Here is a 16,087-nt window from a genome sequence, read left to right as displayed (position 1 = left end):
CCACACAGCTGTACGTAAGCCTTGATATTGGATGGAATGATACTTCTCACTTGATTCTCTGTTCAAGATGGTTTTAATTACTCTAGGGCTGATGTTCTTGTATATCAATTTTATAATAAACTTGTCCATGTCTAGAAAAATCTTGCTTAGATTAGATAAGAATTTCATTAAACCTGTAGATCAGTGTTAAGTCTTCCAATCCCTGAACACAGTATGACTCACTGCATGTTTAGGTCTTCTTTGCCTCCATCAGAATTTTGTAATTTTCAGCATCCAGATCCTAAACATGTTTTGTTAAATGTATACCTAAGTATTTCATTTACTTTGGGAGTGATTATAATTAGTACTGCTTTAAAATTCCAATTTCCATAAATATATTCTTAATATATAGAAATGTACTTTGTGAACAGATGTTTATTTGGGCAATTAGAATTGCAATTCAGGAGTCACATATTCAGGTAGAAACCTGAATTCTTTTGTGTCTCATCTTTTATCCTGCAACACAGCTGAACTCATTAGTTGATTCTTGTGGATTTTTCAAATAGATTTTTTGGGGGATTTTCACCTAGATAATCATGTCATCTGCAAATAGGCAGCTCTTTTTTCCTTTTCAATCTATATACCTATTATTTACTGCTTTATTGCAATGATTACAATTTCCAGTAGTTTTTTTAAAATTTAATTTAATTTTATTATGTTATGTTAGTCACCATACAATTTCTGATGTAGTGTTCCACGATTCATTGTTTTCATGTAACACCCAATACTCCTATAGTGTTAATGTGAAACCATTTAGTCTTTGATCATTAAATATGAGGGATTTATTTTGTAGATGTTCTTTATCAAATTGAGGTAGTTCCCTTCTACTCCTCGCTTGCAGAGAATTTTTATCATGAATTAGTGTTTTGTAAAATGCTTTTTCTGCAACAATCAATATGCTCATATTATTTTTATAATTTCCCTGTTGCTATGGTTACATTGATTTTTTTATTCTTATTTTAAAAATTTAATTTATTTTAAAATAAATTAGTTTTTGATGTAGTGTTCCATGATTCATTGTTTTCGTGTAACACCCAGTGCTCCAGGCAATACGTGCCCTCATTAATACCCATCACCAGGCTAACCCATCCCCCAACCCCTTCCCCCAATTGCACTACTGGGCATTTACCCCAAAGACACAGATGTAGTGAAAAGAAGGGCCACATGCACCCCAATGTTCATAGCAGCAATGTCCACAATAGCCAAACTGTGGAAAGAGCCAAGATGCCCTTCAACAGAGAAATGGATAAAGAAGATGTGGTCCATATATACAATGGAATATTACTCAGCCATCAGAAAGGATGAATACCCAACTTTTACATCAACATGGATGGGACTGGAGGAGATTATGCTAAGTGAAATAAGTCAAGCAGAGAAAGTCAATTATCATATGGTTTCACTTATTTGTGGAGTATGAGGAATAGAATGGAGGACATTAGGAGAAGGAAGGGAAAAATGAAGGGGGGGAATTGGAGGGGGAAATGAACCATGAGAGACTATGGACTCCGAGATACATTGACTTTTTTAAAAGATTGTATTTGTTATTTATTTAGAGAGCATGATGGAGGGGAAAGAGGGAGAGGAAGAGAGAATCTCAAGCAGACTCCACACTGAGCAGGGAGCCCCACACGGGGCTTGATCACATGACCCTGAGATCATGACCTGAGCTGAAATCAACAGTCGTTCATTTAACCAACTGAGCCACCCAAGCGCTCCACATTGATTGATTTTTGAGTGTTAAAACCAGTCTTGCATACCTGAAATAAATTATTCTTTTATACATTGCTGGATTCTATTTGCTAATATTTTACTGAAATATTTGCATGTAAGTTTCTGAGAGCATTTGGTCTGTAGTTTTGATTTTTCATAATGTCTTCATCTACTTTTACTCTTAGAGTAATGCTGACATCATAAAATGAGTTAGGAAGTATTCCCTCCTCTTTGGTATTGGCATTCAATCTTTGTAAGTACAGGTATCCCTCACTCTTTGAAAGTTTGGGTTACACCACTTCACTTTTATGAAAGACCTACATTAGTACCTGTTTTTGCTAACTGAAAGAAATCTGAAGAGGATCTTTGCTTTTAAAAAGAAGGTGAAAAGCAAAAATAGTGTTCAGTTCAGTGTTTGTTTTTCGGTGAGCTGGTATAGAGGCAACTCACACCTAGAGCAGCAAGAGTGGCCCTGCCAAGCTCCTTCCTCGGGGACTGCACTCAGCATCTCAGCATCAAGCCGCCATAGCTTTGAACTATTTGAGCATCTGTGCTTTGTCTGGATTTAGTTTGTGCATCCATTAGCAAGCTGTGTCCCAAGGTATCAGAAAGCCTAAGAAAGGTTATTGTGGGGTCCAAAAACACTCAACAAATTTCCCATATAGATTAATGGTAATTGCTTCTTTGCTTTATGTTTTCACAGAAACGCTCTGCTCTCCGATAGTGGGGGAAACCTGTACTGTGTAGAATTCTCCCACGAAACCATTTTGGCCTGGAGATTTCTGTTTCAAAGCTTTTAAATTACAGATTCAATTTATTTAATGGTTATAGAACTATTCAGAGTCCATAGTCTCTCATGGTTCATCTCTCCCTCTGAGAAACAAACAGGGTTTTAGAGGGGAGGGGGGAGGGGGGATTGGTTAGCCCGGTGATGGGTATTAAGGAGGGCACGTTCTGCATGGAGCACTGGGTGTTATACGAAAACAATGGATTGTGGATCACCACATCAAAAACCAATGATGTATGGTGACTAACATAACATAATAAAAAAATAAATAAAATAAAATAATTGGAAGAAAAAAGAACTATTCAGGTTGTCTATTTCATTTTGAAGAATTGGCCTATTTCTTCTAAGTTATAAAAATTTTGAGTGAAACATTTCTTGTTGTTTTCTCTTCGTATTTTTTTTTTTTTAAGATTTTATTTATTTATTTGACAGAGAGAGACACTGCGAGAGAGGGAACACAAGCGTGGGGAGTGGGAGAGGGAAGCAGGCTTCCCGCTAAGCAGGGAGCCCAATGCAGGCCTCGATCCCAGCACCCCGGGATCATGACCCAAGCCGAAGGCAGACGCTTAACGACTGAGCCACCCAGGCGCCCCCCCTTCTTATCTTTTTAAATGGCTATAGGAGCTTAATGATATCCACTGTTTCTTTGTGGATACTGATGGTTTCTGAATTGTTTCTTTTTATCTTTATCAATTTTGAAATTTGATTTAGCAATTTCACAGATTTTCTTTAGAGAATTAGCTTTTTGTTTAATTCCTTTTTTCTATTGTTTTTCCGGTTTCAATTTTATTTTTCTTCTGCTGTTGCCCTTATTATTTCCTTTCTTATGGTTGCTTTGGGTTGATTTTGCTTCTCTTGTTCTAGTTTTGAGATAGGATCTTACATTATTGAGATCGTTCTTCTTTTCAATTATAAGCATTTAGTGCTAGAAGCTTTCTTCTAATTATCACTTTAGATGCAGCCCACATATTTTGATATAACCTATTAGGAAGAAATGTGAAACACAAAAACATGCAAAAAGCTGTCTTAGACAAATTAGGGTTTTATTCTTCTCATATGATAAAATGTCAAGGAATGCTATAAGAGATTCACAATGACATCAGGCACCAGGCAACATCTTCCCTTCTTTTCACCCATTCCTCGCATGTGCTTTTGGCCCATAGTTAGAAGATGGCTGCATCGCCTCCAGCATTATGACCGTGTTTCAAGCACAAGGAGGTGGCAGGGCAAACGCTAATGGGTACATGCCACTTGAATCTTTGCCCCACCCCTTTGAAGTATCTTACAAGATACCCCACCACCAAAGATACTCTGCTTAAAGTCACTGGCCACAATTGCATCACATTTCACCACTGCATGCTTGCCGGATTTGGAAACCTTTTTTCCATGGGCATGCTGCTGCACCTAAACTACCATTCAGACACAAAATGTTGTAAAAAGGAGCGAAGAAGCAGAAATGCCCAGAGCACACTCACTCCTCGGCAGGTATCACATAGCACACTGAGTTCTCCGAGAAAGACGGCACCCCTGCAGGGCCAAACTCATGATCCCTTTCTTGGAACATCAAGATCGAATTGTGCTGGCAGCCTGCAGGCATACCCCAAGCTTTGTGGAACATCACCGAGGGTCAGGCGAGGAACTGTATGTGCAAACCACCATCCGTGACAGGAGCAGGCTAGAGATGTGGCAGATGGAAGAGCTCTGTTGACAGGTGATCAGCGCCACTACTGGGGCGATTTAAGGCAGCTGAAGAATTCTGGCAACTGATACCAACCTCCAGACCCTGGAATGCACGGGAGCTTCTCAGAAAGCCTGCCATCTGAGGACACAGTATGTGGTCAGGGGACACTCTTAGTGTCGGTGACAGAGTAATCGGTGTCAGAATACTTTCATGCAAGTTGCCTATTGCCCTGCACGGTTCCATTTTCTTTCTCTGTCCCTTGGCATATCATTTAAACGTATTTTTACAATTTTTTAAGTGCTTGACCTAGAGTTTTCATTATACCTTTTTAAATGATCAAAGTCTACTTAGAAACACCTAGAGTCTGTGTTCAGCCTTTTCAGCTGAAAGCCACTGTTAATATACTGAAGTTTTTTTGGTACATTGGTACAGTGCAGGGGAGGGAAAAAGATCTAAATTTTTCTGATTTTGTCCCAGATTTTTACTGAGGCTGTGTGTCAGGGATATGATCTTTATTAATGTTCCTGTCCCTTTTCCCAGGATACAGTGTTTTTCCCATCCACTACTCTCTTCCCTGAGTGCAATGTATTTCCTTGAAGAACTCTTCCCTATTGTCTATTTTTTTCTTTAGATCAAATAAGTTTAGAGCAAGCTGGCGTGGGCAAGATACCTTTCTATCATCTGGGATAAAGTCTCAGAATTGCACTTGGTCAAATTCTTTCTCCCTAGAGACTAGGCCTTTGTTAGGAAGAAAGTCTTGAAGAGTCTCACCATTGCCAGGAGCCAGATACTCACTGTGAGAGCCTGATGGTTTTCCATTTATTCTCTGTGAAATTGTAGGTTTTTCTCAAAATGTTGTCATCCTAGATTTCCTATTCATACTTAATAGACACAATAGAAATTTTGATTGTAAGCAATTTTTTATGTGTTTGAGCCTATCTTCAGTTAGCTTTTGATTTAAGATGTTTAGCTATGAATATAGAAAAACGTATATTTGCTGGAATGCATGGCACTGAAGTTTACTGCTCTTATTCTCTTTATAAAAGTCACTTCAGCAGAAAAATGGAGTAACTTTTTAAAACATGAAAATATGGTATACAGGAATATTTATGCCAACTCAGGAGTTTAATAATAAAAATTCTAAGATGACATCCGTGTAGCCTGTTTAGCAAGAAATGAGTTCACATTGTAGAGGGAGAATAAGGTTCCAGTGATAAGATATAAGTGAGGTGCCCCCTCATTTACTACATATATCATTTTACCTTGTGGCATTAGTTTTCTGGAACATATATTAGATGATCTGTTTAGGACATGTATTTTTTTACATTTTTCTTAAAGTATCTTTGCATGTAAATCAGGTCACGACTTTCTGATTTGGAAGCTAGTGAGCTTATCTATATAAATTATTTGCTAAATCAAAAGTGAATAAACAAAAAGGAACCTAGGTGGTAAATGAGGTCAAAGCAGTGAGCAGGGCAATAGGCAACTTGCATGAAAGTATTCTGACACCGATTACTCTGTCACCGACACTAAGAGTGTCCCCTGACCACATACTGTGTCCTCAGATGGCAGGCTTTCTGAGAAGCTCCCGTGCATTCCAGGGTCTGGAGGTTGGTATCAGTTGCCAGAATTCTTCAGCTGCCTTAAATCGCCCCAGTAGTGGCGCTGATCACCTGTCAACAGAGCTCTTCCATCTGCCACATCTCTAGCCTGCTCCTGTCACGGATGGTGGTTTGCACATACAGTTCCTCGCCTGACCCTCGGTGATGTTCCACAAAGCTTGGGGTATGCCTGCAGGCTGCCAGCACAATTCGATCTTGATGTTCCAAGAAAGGGATCATGAGTTTGGCCCTGCAGGGGTGCCGTCTTTCTCGGAGAACTCAGTGTGCTATGTGATACCTGCCGAGGAGTGAGTGTGCTCTGGGCATTTCTGCTTCTTCGCTCCTTTTTACAACATTTTGTGTCTGAATGGTAGTTTAGGTGCAGCAGCATGCCCATGGAAAAAAGGTTTCCAAATCCGGCAAGCATGCAGTGGTGAAATGTGATGCAATTGTGGCCAGTGACTTTAAGCAGAGTATCTTTGGTGGTGGGGTATCTTGTAAGATACTTCAAAGGGGTGGGGCAAAGATTCAAGTGGCATGTACCCATTAGCGTTTGCCCTGCCACCTCCTTGTGCTTGAAACACGGTCATAATGCTGGAGGCGATGCAGCCATCTTCTAACTATGGGCCAAAAGTACATGCATGGATTGTGTGGCCCAAGTCTCAAGTAGTTAAAGACACTTTATCAGGCAGGATATTTTAAGGGCCCACAGGTTAAACATGTGCCAGAAGCTGCTCAAGGACCCATTCTAGTGACTCTGGGAACATGGAGTTGGGGAAACCACAAGTCTGCTAAGCTAATCCTTTACTGCATAGTCCACACCCATGGCCCTTGGGTAAGCTCTCTTACTGCAAAATGATCCTATATATCTGAGCGTCTACATTTAGGGTAGCATTTGTATAATAAAGTTAGCAATAATATTAGTATGGATATTCTTAACATTTGAGGGAGTCAGTGTGGGGTAGGGAAAGACTTAAAAAAACGACTCATGTATCCTATAAAAGGCATTATATCAAAAACTAATGAGGTACTGTATGGTGACTAACATAACATAATAAAAAAAAGAAAAAAATGGAAAAAAAAAGCCATTACATACATTTTTATATATTTTTTTAATTTTTAAAAGATTTTTATTTATTTGTTTGTCAAAGAGAGAAAGAGCACAAGCAGGGGGAGCTGCAGGCAGAGGGAGAAGCAGGCTCCCCACTGAGCAACGAGCCCGATGTGGGACTCGATCCCAGGACCCTGGGATCATGACCCAAGCTGAGGGCAGACGCTTAACCAACTGAGCCACCCAGGCATCCCCATTTTTACATTTTTGTACCAATTTCATTACTTGTGTCCCCCCTGCTTTACCACGTTTACCTTATGATAAATGTGTGCAGAACTATTTAGTGTAGAAATTAGTTGATGGTTGGAGAGAGCCATGAGTGACTATCACTTTTACAATTGCAACAAGAAGAATAAGATACTTAGGAATAAATTTAACCAAGGAGATGAAGGACCTATCTGTACACTGAAAACCATGAATCATTGATGAAAGAAAGTAAGGAAGACAAATAAATGGAAAGATACTCTGGGTTCACAAATGGAAGATAAATCTTGTTAAATATTGTGCAGCCACTGTGGAAAACAGTGTGGAAGTTTCTCAAAAAATTAAAAATAACACTATCATTTGATCCAGAAATCCCACTGTGAATATGTATCTGGATGAAATAGAATCACTCTCTTGAAGAGATATTTGCATTCCCATGTTCATTGCAGTATTTATCACAATAGCCAAGGTATGGAGATAACCCAAATGTCTGTTAGCAGTAGAATGGATAAAGAAAACATGTATATATAAAGTGGACTAATAATCAGACTTTCTTCAGAATTTGCCTGTCATCCTTGCACAGGGCCATGCTAATCTCTGTGTCATTATTTTAGTCTATGTGCTGCCGAAGTGACCACAATAATCAGCTTTTTATTTTTTTTAAAGATTTTTATTTATTTATTTGACAGACATAGCAAGAGAGGGAACACAAGCAGGGGGAGTGGGAGAGGGAGAAGCAGGCTCCCCACTGAGCAGGGAGCCCAATGTGGGGCTCAATCCCAGGACCCAGAGATCATGACCTGAGCCGAAGGCAGGCGCTTAACAACTGAGCCACCCAGGTGCCCCAATAATCAGCTTTTTAAAAGGAAGGAAAACCTGATATTTTTTGACAACATGCATGAACCTGTAGGACATTATGCTAAGTGAAATAAGCCAGATGGAAAAAGAAAAATACTGCAAGATCTTATTTACATTGGAATCTCAATAGTCAAACTCATGGAAGCAGAGGTAGACAGTGATTGCCAGGGGCTGTGTAGAGGGGGAAATGGAGAGATGGTGTCAAGAGGTACAAAATTTTAGTTATGCAAAATGAATGAATTCTGAAGATTTGTTGTAGAACAATGTGACTATAAGTTAACAATGTTGTATTATATTCTTCATATTTGCTAATGGAGTAGATCTTAAATGTTTCCACCACAAAAGAAAATGATCTAAAAGGAAAACAATAACTATGTGTGGTAATGAATTTTAAAAAGTGAAAAGGATTAAAAGAAACCTGGAAGATGTTATTTGCAAATACAGTGAAAGACGTTATTTGCAAATTATGTATCCAACAAAGAACTCAAATAGAGTACATAAACAACACTTAAAATTTAACAATTAAAAACAAATATTCTATTATCCTTGAGTAAATACCCAGAAGTTGAATTGCTGAATGATATGGTAGTTCTGTTTTAATTTTTTGAGGAGCCTCTATACTGTTCTCCACAGTGGCTGCACCAGTTTGCATTCCCATGAAGAGTGCATGGGGGCTTCTTTTTCTCCACATCCTTGCCAAGACTTATTATTTCTTGTCTTTTTTATTTTAGTCATTCTGACAGGTGTGAGGTGGTATCTCATTGTGGTTTTGATTTGCATTTTCCTCATGATGAGTGATTTTGAGCATGTTTTCATGTGTCTGTTGGCCATTTGTATGTCTTCTTTAGAAAAATGCCTATTCGGGTCTTCTGCCCATTTTTAGTTGGATTATAATTTTCATATATGTGTTGAGTTGTATAAGTTCTTAATATATTTTGGATATTAATCCAGTGTGAAAAGATATATGTACATCTCTGTTTATTGCAGCATTATTACATTAGCCAAGATACAGAAGCAGCCCAAGTGTCCATCAATAGATGAATGATTAAAAAAGATGTGGTATATGTATACACAATGGAATGGTACTGAGCCATAAAAGAGAATGAGATCTTGTCATTTGCAATTACATGGATGGACCTAGAGGTATAATACTAAGTGAAATAAGTTAGAGAAAGACAAATACCATATGATTTCACTTATATGTGGAATTTAAGAAAAAAACCAAATGAACAAACAGAGAAAAAGAGACAAACAAGAAAAATAGTCTCTTAAATATAGAGAACAAATTGGTGGTTGCCAGAAGGGAGGTTGGGGGGCAGTGGGTGAAATAGATAGTAAAAAGGGCATTAAGAGGTACAAACTTCCAGTTACAAAATAAATAACTCATGGAGATGAACAGTACAGCATAGGGAATATAGTCAGTAAGATGGTAATACCACTGTTTGGTGACAGATGGTGACTACACTTACTGTGGTGAGCACTGAGTAGCGTATAGAATTGTTGAATCTCCATATTGTACACCCAAGACTAATATAACACTGCATTTTAGTTATACTTCAGTAAAAAAGACATACTCCTCATAAAAAACCCCACAAATATTCCATTTAGAAAATGGGCAAATGAACAGACATTTCACCAGATGGCAAAAAGGTACATGAAAAGATGCTCAGCATCAGTAACAATTAGGGAAATATGAATTAATACCAGGATTAGATACTACTACAAATGTATTAGAAAAGCTAACATTAAAAACCATGACAATGTCAAAAGCTGATGAAGAAAAACCGAATCTCTCATACATTGTTGGTGAGAATGTTAAGTGGGGCAGGCACTCTGAAAAATAGTTTGGCAATTTTTTTAAAAGCTAAACTTACATATATCATACAATTCAGAAATCACCCCTCCCCAGGCATGTATCCAGAGAGATGAAAACTTATATCCACAGAAAAATCTGTACACAAATATTCACAGCAGCTTTATTTGGAATAACCAAAATCTGGAAACTACCAAAATGTTCTATAATATGTTAATGGTTAAATAAACTGCAGTACATTCGTACCATGGAATACAACACAGCAACAAAAGAAACAACTATTAGTAGATGCAGTGATCTCACAAGGGTCGTATACTGTATGATTCCATTTATATAACATTCTCAAAATGACAAAATCAGAGCAAGAACGTTGGAATGTTGGGGGAGTAGGAAGCTGAGTAGCACAAGGAAGATCTTTGTGGTGACTGAATAGTTCTGCATATTGATTGCTTACACTAAACAACACCTGTGATAAAATGACATAGAGATATACATAAACATTGTACCAATGTCAGTTTCCTTGTTTTGACATGGTACTATAGTTATTCAAAATGTGACATTTGGGGAAATTGTGTGAAGGGTACACAGGATTTCTTTACTATCTGCAACTTCCTCTTAATCTATAATAATTTCAAAATAAAATAAAATAAAATAAACAAAGACAGTTATAGCCAGAAGAAGTATGTGTTTGGTGAGACAGTTTTCCCTGGTGCAAGGAGCAATGGATTTGGAGTCAGTAGACTAAAGTCCCATTCGTGACTCCATGGCCTTAAGAAAGTCAACTGACCTGTCCGAGCTTCAGTTCTGTTCCATAGAACAGTCTTTATCAATTTCCTAGCCTAAACTTCAGTCATTTGTATATCATTTTACAAACTTACAGACTGCTATATCATCTATAGGTTGTAGTATTATTTAGTTAATATTTTTTATAAAAACCAACACAATCCATTTACTTAAACTCATATTTGTACCACATCTTAAGTGGTTTTCTGTAAAATCACCAGATCAAGGGCTAGTGACTTTTTTTGTCAAATAAGCATTAAAATAAAAAATTTTAAAAACATACACTTATGTTTGCCACTTAAATTGTCACTCACACTGTCAGTGACATGGGTCACACATTTCAGGAAACACTAGCCCAAATACTTTACCTTACAGATGAAGAAAGTGATGTCTCATAGACAAAAAGAAATAAAAGTTCAGATTTGAAAGATCTCTTAAAATGTAAATCACAATTCCCTATCATATATTAAGTAGAGTCCCAAGTCCTTAGTAGGCCCTGTCAGTCCTGATGTTGTGTAGCTCTGCCTGCTTCCATGGTTTCAGTTTTCTCTTTTCTTTTCCCTTGCTCACTGGACCCCATCATACTTGGCTCTTTGCTCTTCCTAAGAGACCTATTGCTTTCCTTCCTCAGAGCCTTTGCTCTTGCAGTTCTCTATGCCTGGAAGATTCTAGATATCCATGTAGCTCACCTCCTCTGTACATTTAGGTTTCTACTTGATGTCACTAACTCAGAAAGTCCTTCCTTGGATAACCTGTTCAAAATAGACAACCACCGCCCCCCCGCCCCCACATATACACGTACATCATCTATCCTCCGTCCCTTACCCTGCTTTAGTTTTCTTTATAAGCACTGTCATCACCTGCCATTATGAGTTTTGTTTCCCTCCCTAATCAGAATGGCAAGACTTTGCCTTCTTCTCTTCTTAGACCCGGTGCCTAGAACTGTGTCTAGTGTAGAGATCTGTATCAGCCAATTCACCAGTCCTCCCTGCAGAACCCAGGAGAAGTGGTCAGGCAGACTCCATGTGTAGTATTTGGACACCAGGAAACCACCACATCTCCCAGACAGTCCAACCATTTTCAGATGGTTTCAATCATCAGAAGTCTTTCCAATTAGTTAAAATCTGCCCCGCTGCAATTTCCACCCAAGACTTGTAGTTCTGCCCTCTAGGCTTGCACAGATCATGTCTTTCAGGAGATAATGACTCTGCCTCTCGTCCACCCATCACTGCTTTTCAGGTTAATAGGTCTCTCCTTCCATCATTACTCAGGCATAATCCTCTGGGATGATAGAAAGATGTGCTTGGGGTGCCTGGGTGGCTCAGTTGGTTAAGCGTCCAACTCTTAATTTCACATCTCAGGTCCTGAGATCAAGCCCCACGTTGGGCACTAAGCTCAGTGCGGAGTCTGCTTGTCCCTCCCTGTCCCCCCTGCTTGCTCTCATGAACTCACGCTCTCTCTCTCAAATAATAAATAAAATCTTAAAGAAAGAAAGATGGGCTCTTGAGATAAGTAAGCCAAACCTGAATCCAAACCTTACTCCTAAGCACTATGTAACCTTGAGCAAATTACATTTGCCTATCAGGGATCCTGTGAGAATTCTGGGGGTCATGTATGGAAAGTGTTTATCATAGCTACTGACAGACAGTAGGACTTCAGTGGGTGGCTTCATGCTTACTGCTTTCCTGGAGAACGGACTACTTGGCTATCAAGGGCAAAACAGATTTCCTGCTATCCACCAGGCTTTCCCTAATACCTGCCAACTGGAGGAAGAAGAGAGGAGAAGAGCACTGGGCCCATCTAAAGGTATAAAATGACCATACAACAGACTAAGGACCCCAAAAAGAAAACCCAGTGGACTCACAGATACACTTCCTGATGGAGCCTATTTTGAACAGGTTATCCAAGGAAGGACTTTCTGAGTTAGTGACATCGAGTAGAAACCTAAATGTATGGAGGAGGTGAGCTACATGGATATCTAGAATCTTCCAGGCATAGAGAACTGCACGAGCCCAGGCAGTACCCCCTTCTATACCCTCTTTGTTGGAGAACCTGCAGGAAACATTTTTGCTGTATTCCTTGAGGCTGGAGTCCAAGAATGTCTCAGTTTCAGCCAATATTAAGGATTTAGAGTAAGAAATAAGGAGTAAATGCATAGTTAAAAAGAGCTGGATGATGAGCTGTGTTAGGAAGGTCTCCGTCTGGTTCTTTCTTGCTCGCAGTATGACCCTGGGCAATCCTCTTCCACTCTCTGAGTCTGCATTTTCATAGCTGAGAAGTGCCATTTCTAAGATCTATCAGTATATGAGTGAATACCATACATGCATTCATTAATTCATTGTTTTCAACAAATATGCACTGCACACTCTGGACATACAGAAATTACAGCCAGTCCCTACCTTCAGGGGCTTAGTGTCTGTTAAAAGTTGCCCTTGACAGTGTCAATCCAATAGAGGAGATGAACTAGAAAAATACTTAGTTCCAACTCAACATGAAAAACATTATGACAGAAAGAAGGGGAGGCAGGGCGGCTGTAAGCATAAGGGAGGGGGCTAAACTTCTCAAGGAGAGGAGCAGGAAAGGCTTCTTGGAAGGTGGGTCCATTCTTTCCACAATGCCAGAGACTTGTGGTGGGCATGTAGAGCCTCTGCTAATGTCTTCCACCTTCCCAGATGATGTCTCGAGAAGGACTCTGAATATTGGATCATCAATTTATGTTCCTGACCCACAAGCTGATGGGTGGTGGAGCACTCTGCCCTTCTCTGATTTATTGTCCATGACTCAGCCTTAACCAAGACAATAAAATGCAGAGTGAAGACCAGCCTTTCCTGGCACATTCAGTATGCTGCTGGATCGTTCCTCACTCCTCTCAGGATACATTAAACTCTTGTTCCTGGCCTTAGCTGTCCTTGTTCTCCTGGCTCAGGCTTCCCCAGGTAACCAGACAATGGAGAGGAGGAAGAGGGAGTGAAAATGGGGCTCTAGTCATAGAATCATTGGAAAACTGAACATATGTGGCAGTGAGGACAACCCACAGAGATGACTGAGATTTAGTGAGAAGTCTTATAATGAATATGCCCAGTAATAAGGGCAGTCTCTCATTCCTGACTACGATGGTGTTTTTCATGATGGCAGATACTGGCAGAGCCCAGGGTTTCTTGTATGAAGTCCCTTCCATATGCAGAAGCAACTGCAGCATCCCTAGTGTCCTTAATATCCTTGGCCCAAATGTCAACAGGGTCTCTTCCCTCCATCTCTCACTTCAACCTACTTCTAACTGGTACCACCTCTGGCAGTAACCAGTCCCATTACTTCACCTCTCATTGTTATATGGCTTTGAATGATCCTTTAAAGCAATCAGAAGAGGCATCTTGCTCTTGTCTTAGAATATGTAGTGAAAAATTTGTAGGTTGATGTTGGCTATCTAGAGGTTTGTAAAAAATAGGCTCAAGGTGTCAAGCTGGGGTTAGGGCAGAAGATTCTGGATTCCAGACTGAACATGACCATAGCTCTGTAACAATATGATAGGTTTTATGGCTGAATGGTGAATGACTTTCTGATGGAAATGTTTTCTGCTTAGGCTTCCTGGGGATTCTAAAGTTTATGATTATCAATTCCATGATTTCCCTCTGGATCATTGCTGCTGGAAGTTGCATCCTCTCGCATCAGCTTTTCAAACTGAAAGTCTTTGTCAATCACTCAGTTGTTCCAGAAGCAAAAGAAGGTAGTTCTGGGCTAATCCTGGGTTGATTTCAGCCTGTCTTAAACTCTGGTAAGGGCAGAGGAGGTTTTGAGGAGGGAGTTGCAGCTGCAAAAGACATTTTGGGGGAAAGAATCTGCACATTGATTCATGGAATCAGAGTCAGATTTTTCCAGTCTGAATGTCCTGGTAAGAAAGAGAGAATTGGGAATTATCTCCCAGGAGGGGAGTTTGGGGAAAAACCTACTTAAGTAGAGAAAATCAAGATACTATAATCTCTCAAATGAACCCAGTGTGCTGGGGAAGCTGTGTTTTATAGATCTAGATGGGGCTGAGTCACAGTGTTTTATAAGGGCAGAGTTTTATACCATCCAGAACATCAGCCTGCAGGTCGGCAGTATAAATTAATCCTTCAGTGTTCAAAGTCCTGTTCTAGGGCATCATTTGGGGCATGCAATTAGAACAGTGCCTGGCACATACTCTGGTGCTCAACAAGTTGCTGTTGAGTGAATAACGAATTGAGAGGGGGAAAAATAGATAATTGAAGCTATAGGTCCGAGAACCTAGATTTGGGGAACAAGGAGGAACCAGTGTTGGCAAGACTGAAAAATGACAAAGATGAAAACATCACAAGCACAGAAATAAAGTCCAGTTAGAGCCGGTTGAGGGAAGGGAGACAACTACTCATATCTAGTACATTTCAAGACCAGCATTAGGCATTCTACATCCACAGATTTATTTAATTTTCCCAAGAATGCCATTACATTTCAGTAGTTCATCCTAACTATTATTACTACAATATACAATACAACACTAACACCCTTAGTATTATAGTCTTTACTCTCTTTTATGTATTTGTTTATTCATCTTTTTGGGTTTTTTGATAGATGAATGGGTCAAAAGATGCAGTTATAGAATTGGCAGATGCAGACAATCTTGCAAAGAAAATGAGAAGAAGAAAGAAAAATGTGGGGCAAAAAAATTTTGCTGCATCCCTGATGTAAAGCATTTACCCTCATACTGTGTTGAGAAACAACAGATGACATGTGAGGCTAAGGCAAGAACAGCTGGGCGTCCATAAAACTCCTGACACAAGACTTTTAACAGCCAGAATAATGAGTCGGTGAAGGGGCTGTCTGGGGCACCTGCATGGTCCTTAGATCCTTAGACACCTGCTGGGTCTTCACAGGGTCCATTAAAGAAAATATGCTCATTCCAGCTCTCATTATATCCTGTCTCTCTAATCTTCTGTAGCCTGACATCGCTAGGTTGTGTCAGGACATGACTGATGTTCTTGGTTTTCACTGTAAGACTATTTTATAGGACCTACATCCTGAATTTCTAAGTCTCTGACCAGGTGCTACTAGGTCCCTCAACGTGAAAGTTTTCCAGGCTAATGCAGATTCCATCTTGGCCACACCTTATCTAAGACTCATCCTAGAGTCTTAAGATAGGCCAGTGTGGTCCAGAGGTCTTTTGCCTCTTTAGCTCAAGGTTCAACCCCAGGCTCTGCCTCATGGGCTCACTTCTGGAACTTATCCCTTACCCCAATTCCTTAATCATACTTAGCTTTCCAAAGATTGGCATGCCCTCTGACCAGGAAGCAACCATTGCCACCCTACCCAAATGGAAGGGGAAAACAGTAAAACAAAACAAAGAACAAACAAAAAAACCAACCAACCCCCCAAAACAAAAAACAAACACCCCCCCAACCTCCACATTTACTGAGAATTTAACTGTGTGCAAAGCCTTGTCCTAAGTACTTTACATACATAATCTCCTTTTTTCCTAACAACAGCT

General features: G+C 39.6%; 1 pseudogene; it reads right to left on the bottom strand.

Moving 5' to 3' along the window:
* Nucleotides 1-7,671: 7,671 nt before the first annotated feature.
* Nucleotides 7,672-7,771, bottom strand: LOC123852189 (U6 spliceosomal RNA; annotated as a pseudogene).
* Nucleotides 7,772-16,087: the final 8,316 nt, after the last annotated feature.

The sequence above is a fragment of the Mirounga angustirostris genome, unplaced genomic scaffold (assembly GCF_029215605.1).
Source record: "Mirounga angustirostris isolate CCGP_5_RB_7025 unplaced genomic scaffold, mMirAng1.0.hap1 SCAF_10, whole genome shotgun sequence".
NCBI lineage: Eukaryota > Metazoa > Chordata > Mammalia > Carnivora > Phocidae > Mirounga > Mirounga angustirostris.
The sequence above is the reverse complement of the archived record's forward strand: the minus strand, read 5'-3'. Positions and strand labels throughout refer to the sequence as shown.